The sequence below is a fragment of the Leopardus geoffroyi genome, chromosome A1, assembly GCF_018350155.1.
Source record: "Leopardus geoffroyi isolate Oge1 chromosome A1, O.geoffroyi_Oge1_pat1.0, whole genome shotgun sequence".
Lineage (NCBI taxonomy): Eukaryota > Metazoa > Chordata > Mammalia > Carnivora > Felidae > Leopardus > Leopardus geoffroyi.
This window is the reverse complement of record NC_059326.1, coordinates 214,789,924-214,796,885: the sequence shown is the minus strand read 5'-3', so window position 1 is coordinate 214,796,885 and position 6,962 is coordinate 214,789,924.

Genomic DNA, 6,962 nt, shown 5'->3' with positions numbered 1-6,962 from the left:
GATACAAGCAAGATATCTAAACCAGACATGATAATAAGAATAGTAGCTGGGCTTGAAAAAAAGCATAGTAAAGTAAAATCTAGTCAGGATGAAATTAAAAATGCTATAACTGAGATGCAATCTCAAATAGATGCCACAGCAGCAAGAATGGATGAAGCAGAGCAGCGAATCAGTGATATAGAGGACAAACTTATGAAGAATAAGGAAGCAGAAAAAAAGAGGGACACTAAGGCAAAAGAGCATGATATAAGAATTAGAGAACACAGAGACTCATTAAAAAGGAATAACATCTGGATCACAGGGGTCCCAAAAGATTAAGAGAGAGTAAAAGGGGTAGAAGGGTTATGTGAACAAATCAAAGTGGAAAACTTTCCTAACCTAGGGAAAGACACAGGCATCAAAAGCCAGTAAGCATAGAGAACTCTCATTAGATTCAACAAAAAAACGACCTCAACAAGGCATATCATAGTCAAATTCACAAAATACACAGGAAAGAATGATGAAAGCAGCAAGGGGGAAAAAAGGCCTTAACCTACAAGGGAAGACAGATCAGGTTTGCAGCAGACCTACCCATAGAATTTGGCAGGCCAGAAAGGAGTGGCAGGATAAAATCAATGTGCTGAATCAGAAAAATATGCAGCCAAGAATTCTTTATCCAGCAAGGCTGTCATTCAAAATAGAAGGACAGATTAAAAGTTTCCCAGACAAAAACTAAAGGAGTTCCTGACCACTAAACCAGCCCTGCTAAAAATTTTAAGGGAGATTCTCTGAGGAGAGAAAAGATGAACAAAAACACCGAAAGCAAAAAAGACTACAAAGGACTGGAGAACACCACCAGAAATTCCAACTCGACAGGGAACACAATGACACTAAATTCATATCTTTCAGTACTCACTCTAAATGTCAATGGGCTAATTGCTCCAATCGAAAGACACAGGGTAACAGAATGGATAAGAAAACAAGATCCATCTATATGCTGTTTACAAGATACCCATTTTAGACTCAAAGAAACTTTCAGATTCAAAGTAAGGGGATAGATAACCATCTATCATGTTAATGGTCACCAAAAGAAAGGCAGAGTAATCATACTTATATCGGACAGTCTAGATTTTAAAATAAAGACTATAACAAGAGATGAAGGAGGGCATTATATCATAATTAAGGGGTCTATATATCAAGAAGACCTAACAATTATAAAGATTTATGCCCCCAATGTTGGAGAATCCAATATATATAAATCAATTAATCACACACATAAAGAAACTCATTGACAATAATACCATACCAGTAGGGGACGTCAACACCACCACTTTCATCAATGGACAGATCATCTAAGCAGAAAATCAACAAGGAAACAGTGGCTTTAAATGACACACTGGACCAGATGGACTTAACAGATATATTCAGAATATTTCATCCTAAAAGCAGAATACACATTCTTCTCAAGTGCACATGGAACATTCTCCAGAATAGATCACATACTGGGACACAAAACAGCCCTCAACAAGTACAAAAAGATCGAGATCATACCATGAATATTTTCAGACCACAACACTATGAAACTCGAAATCAACCATAAGAAAAAATTTGGAAAGACAACAAACACTTGGAGATTAAAGGACATCTTACCATAGAATGAATGGGTTAATCAAGAAGTTCAAGAGGAAAGTTAAAAAGTATATGGAAGCCAATGAAAATGATAACACCACAGCCCAAAACCTCTGGGACACAGCAAAGATGGTCATAAGAGGGAAGTATATAGCAATTCAGGCCTTCCTAAAGAAGGTAGAAAGGTCTCAGATACACAACCTAAACTTACACCTTAAAAAGCTGGAAAAAGAACAGCAAATAAAACCCCAAACCAGCAGAAGATGGGAAATACTAAAGATTAGAGCAGAAATCAATGCTATTAAAAAAAAAACAGTAGAGGGGCACATGGGTGGCTCAGTCGGTTAAGCGTCCGACTTCGGCTCAGGTCATGATCTCGCGGTCCTTAAGTTCAAGCCCCACGTCAGGCTCTGAGCTGACCGCTCAGAGCCTGGAGCCTGTTTCAGATTCTGTGTCTCCCTCTCTCTCTGACCCTCCCCCGTTCATGCTCTGTCTCTCTCTGTCTCAAAAATAAATAAACGTTAAAAAAATTTTTTTTTAATTAAAAAAAAAAAACAGTAGAACAGATCGATAAAAACAGGAGCTGGTATTTTGAAAAAAATTGATAAACCCCTAGCAAGTTTAAGCAAAATGAAAAGGATCCAAATAAATAAAATCAAGAAGGAAAGAGGAGAGATCACAACCAACTCTGCAGAAATACAAACAATAATAAGAGAATATTATGAGCAATCATATTCCAATAAATTGGGCACTCTGGAAGAAAAGGAAAAATTCCTAGAAACATATAAACTACCAAAACCGAAAGAAGAAGAAATGAAAAATTTGAACAGACCCACAACCAGTAAAGAAATTAAACTAGAATCAAAAATCTCCCAAAATATAAGAGTCAAGTGTCAGATGGCTTTCCAGAGAAATTCTCCCAAACATTTAAACAGTTAACATCTATTCTTTTAAAGTTGTTCCAAAAAATAGAAATGGAAGAAAAACTTCCAAACTCATTCTATGAGGTCAGCATTACCTTTTTTTCCAAAACCAAACAAAAACATCACTAAAAAGGAGAACTACAGACCAATTTCCCTAGTGAACATGGATGCAAAAATCCTCAACAAGATACTAACCAACCAGATACAACAATACATTAAAAAATTATTCACCACGACCAAGTGAGATTTATACCTGGGATGCAGGCCGGTTCAGTATCTGTAAATCAATCAACATGATGCATCACATCAATAAAAGAAAGGACAAGAACCACATGATCCTTTCAGCAGATGCAGAAAAAGCATTTGACAAAATACAGCACGCTTTCTTGATAAAAACCCTCAAGAAAGGAGAGATAGAAGGATCATACCTCAAGATCATAAAAGCCATATATGAAAGACCCACCACTAATACTATCCTCAATGGGTAAAAACTGAGAGCTATCCCCCTAAGGTCAGGAACAAGACAGGGATGTCCATTCTCATCCCTGTTATTCAACATAGTATTGGAAGTCTTAGCCTCAGTAATGAGACAACACAAAGGAATAAAATGCATCCAAATCAGCAAGGAGGAAGTCAAACTTTCACTCTTTGCAGACGACATGATACTCTATATGGAAAATCCAAAAGATTCCACCAAACAACTGCTAGAACTGATCCATGAACTCAGCAAAGTTGCAGGATATAAAATCAATGCACAGACATTAGTTGCATTTCTATACACCAACAACGAAGTAACAGAAAGAGAAATCAAGGAATCGATCCCGTTTACAGTTGCATCAAAAAAAAAAAAAACAGAATACTTAGGAATAAATCTAACCAGAAAGGTGAAAAATCTATACGCTGAAAATAATGGAAAGCTTATGGAAGAAATTAAAGAATACATACAAAAATATGGGAAAATATTACATGCTCATGGATTGGCAGGGCAAATACTGTTAAAATGTCAATACTACCTGAAACAATCTACATGTTCAATGCAATACCTATCAAAATAACACCAGAATTCTCCACAGAGCTTGAACAAACAATCCCAAAATTTGTATGGAACCAGAAAAGACCCAGAATAGCAAAAGCAATCCTGAAAAAGAAATCCAAAACTGGAGGGATCACAATCCTGGACTTCAAGATGTATTACCAAGCTGTAATCATCAAGAAAGTATGGTACTGGCATAAAAACAGACACACAGATCAATGCAACAGAATAGAGAACCCAGAAATGGACCCAGAAATGTATGGCCAACTAATCTTTGACAAAGTAGGAGAGAATATGCAATGGAATAAAGACAGTCTCAACAGCAAATGGTGTTGGGAAAACTGGACAGCGACATGCAGAAAATTGAACCTGGACCACTTTCTTACACCATACACAAGAAGAAACTCAAAATGAATGAAAGACCTAAATGGAAGATGGGAAGCCATCAAAATTCTAGAGGAGAAAACAGACAAAAACTTCTCTGACCTAAGCCACAGCAACTTCTTACTCAACACATCTCCAGAGGCAAAGGAAACAAAAGCAAAAATGAACTATTGGCACCTCATCAAGATACTTCTGCATGGTGAAGGAAACACTCATCAAAACTAAAAGGCAACCAACAGACTGGAAGAAATTTGCAAATGACATATCTGAGGAAGGGTTAGTATCCAAAATCTATAAAGAACTTAATCAAACTCAACACCCAAAAAACAAATAATCCAGTGAAAAAATGGGCAAGAGACATGAGTAGACACTTTTCCAAAGAATACATCCAGATAGCTAACAGACACATGAAAAAATGCTCAACATCACTCATCAGGGAAATACAAATCAAAACCACAATGAGATACCACCTCACACCTGTCGGAATGGCTAACATTAACAACTCAGGCAACAACAGATGTTGGCAAAGATGCAGAGAAAGAGGATCTCTTTTGCACTTCTCGTGGGAATGCAAACTAGTGAAGCCACTCTGGAAAACGGTATGGAGGTTCCTCAAAAAATTAAAATAGAACTACCCTAGAACCCAGCAATTGCACTACTAGGTATTTATCTGAAGAATACATGTGTGCTGTTTCAAAGGGGCACATACATGCACCCCAATGTTTGGCTATCAACAATAGCCAAAGTATGGAAAGAGCCCAAATGTCATGGACAGATAAATGGATAAAGAAAATGTGGTACACATATACAATGGAGTATTACTTAGCAATCAAAAAGGATGAAATCTTACCATTTGCAACTATGTGGATGGAACTAGAGGGTATTAAGCTAAGCAAAATTACTGAGAGAAATCAAATATCCTATGATTTCACTCGTATGTGGAATTTAAGATAAAAAACAGATGAACATAAGGAAAGGGAAGCAAAAATAATATAAAAACAGGGAGTGGGACAAAACATAAGAGATTCATAAATATAGAGAACAAACTGAGGGTTGCCAGAGGGGTTGTGGGTCAGGGGGTGGGCTAAATGGGTAAGGGACATTAAGGAAGACTTGCTGGGATGAGCACTGGGTGTTGTGCTATACATAGGGGATGAGTCACTGGATTCTATTTCTGAAATCATTATTATACTATATGCTAACTAACTTGGATGTAAGTTAAAAATAAAAAAAAAAAGAATATCAACTTGGTTATTAGTTAATGTTATGTAAATCTTACAAAAATCTTGTAAAAGAAAATCCAAGAATGAACTTCAAATCAGGCTTAAACAGGTTCAGCATGTTAGAGGTTTTAAAATCACCTATATTACACACTGTGAAATCTATCTCAGGAACATTTATACTTAAGAATATGTATTCTTTTGAGATACTAGGTGATAAAACAAAACAAAACAAAATTGGAAAGAGTAATGCTTTGTTAAAATGGAGATATATATCCAGTGAGACATAATTCTCCCCCTCAGGAACCTAATGAAAAATGTTTTCACATATTAAAGCAGGCCACACATATTTGTCAAAAATAAATCATGCCAAGGATAGTGTCTTTCTTTGATCTTTTAGGTAGGAAAATGCAGTATATGTTATGTGGAAATTATTCTGGCTTTGAACATTCACACTTGGCAAACAAGGATTTGGGAAACAAGAAGACTGATAGCTCTCTGGTGTATAAAGAATGTCAAAGAAGAAATTGGAAAATTAGGCAAGATTCTGTATCAAATATAAAAAGGACTAGAAGAAAGGATTATTCTTTCTGTCATGATAGCAAAAATAAAATCATACAAGTGAATTTAATGATGCGGACTTGCTTCTTTCAACTAATTAAAGACTTTATGTTTAAAGCAAATGTAAGAATTATAAAAGAATGACTGAATTAATTCTGTCAGTTATCCAACAAGTTTTAAGTATTCACTATGTACCAGGCAAGGCTCTGAGAATACAAAGATGGAACTTAGAAGTTATCAAGAAATTGACAAGTAAACGAGCAACTGCAAGTCATGATAGAGGAAAGTCAAAGCCCTATGGAAGCATATGGAAAAAGCAGCGAAGGTTATGTAACAGGGAGATCTTCTCAGAGGAAGTAAATCTTAACTGAGAGTTGCAGGATGAATAGAAGTGAACTAATGAAAAAAAGAAAATATATCCCAGGCAAAGGAAACAGTACATGCAAGTGTCCAGTAAGAAATTCTCCATGTTCTGAGCTGAAGCATGAAAAAGGAAAAGAGTAATGAAAAGAGATGCAGCCACACGATGAATGCATTATCAATCTTTACCAGAATGTACATTTCTACTTGTTTTACAGATATTAATACTTGGAGTACAACAGCATGGTTTATCTAATACTCCAGGGTGAATCAGTGGTTCACTGTGTGCTATTCAAGCCAAACTAACGAAATTAACTACGATTGGTATATTGCTTTAACCGTTTTTTACCTATTTCAGTCACCACATCCAATCCCTAAGACCATAGCAAAATCAAAAGATTTTTAAGACATATTTTTCTACAGATAAATTGAAGCATCTATAAATATTTATTCAGGGAAATTCTCACTAAAATCATATTAACAATCTTCTGACTTTTAAAGCCTATCATATGAAAAGAGGATTTGAGGGTTTAAACTTTTCTATATGGCCTTAAGCATTTCAGAAGAAAAATAATAAATGACTTTAATCTCAAATATAAAGAAAAAGTTCTGATAGCATAGCTGATGAAACTTTCTACAGTTTGGCAACAATTTGCCAATGCTGCACTCCAGAGATGGAATCTGTTTATCTACCCCTTTGAATTTAGGCAAGCCATGTGACTGCTTGGGCCAACAGGATATGGCAGAATTGTGCCATACAGCTTCTGAGGCTAGTTCACAATAGCCTTGCTGCTTCTAGCCCTGCAGTGCTTGCCCGTAGAACCCAGCCACCATGCTGTGAGAAGCTCAAACTCCTTGGTGAAGCTAAATGTA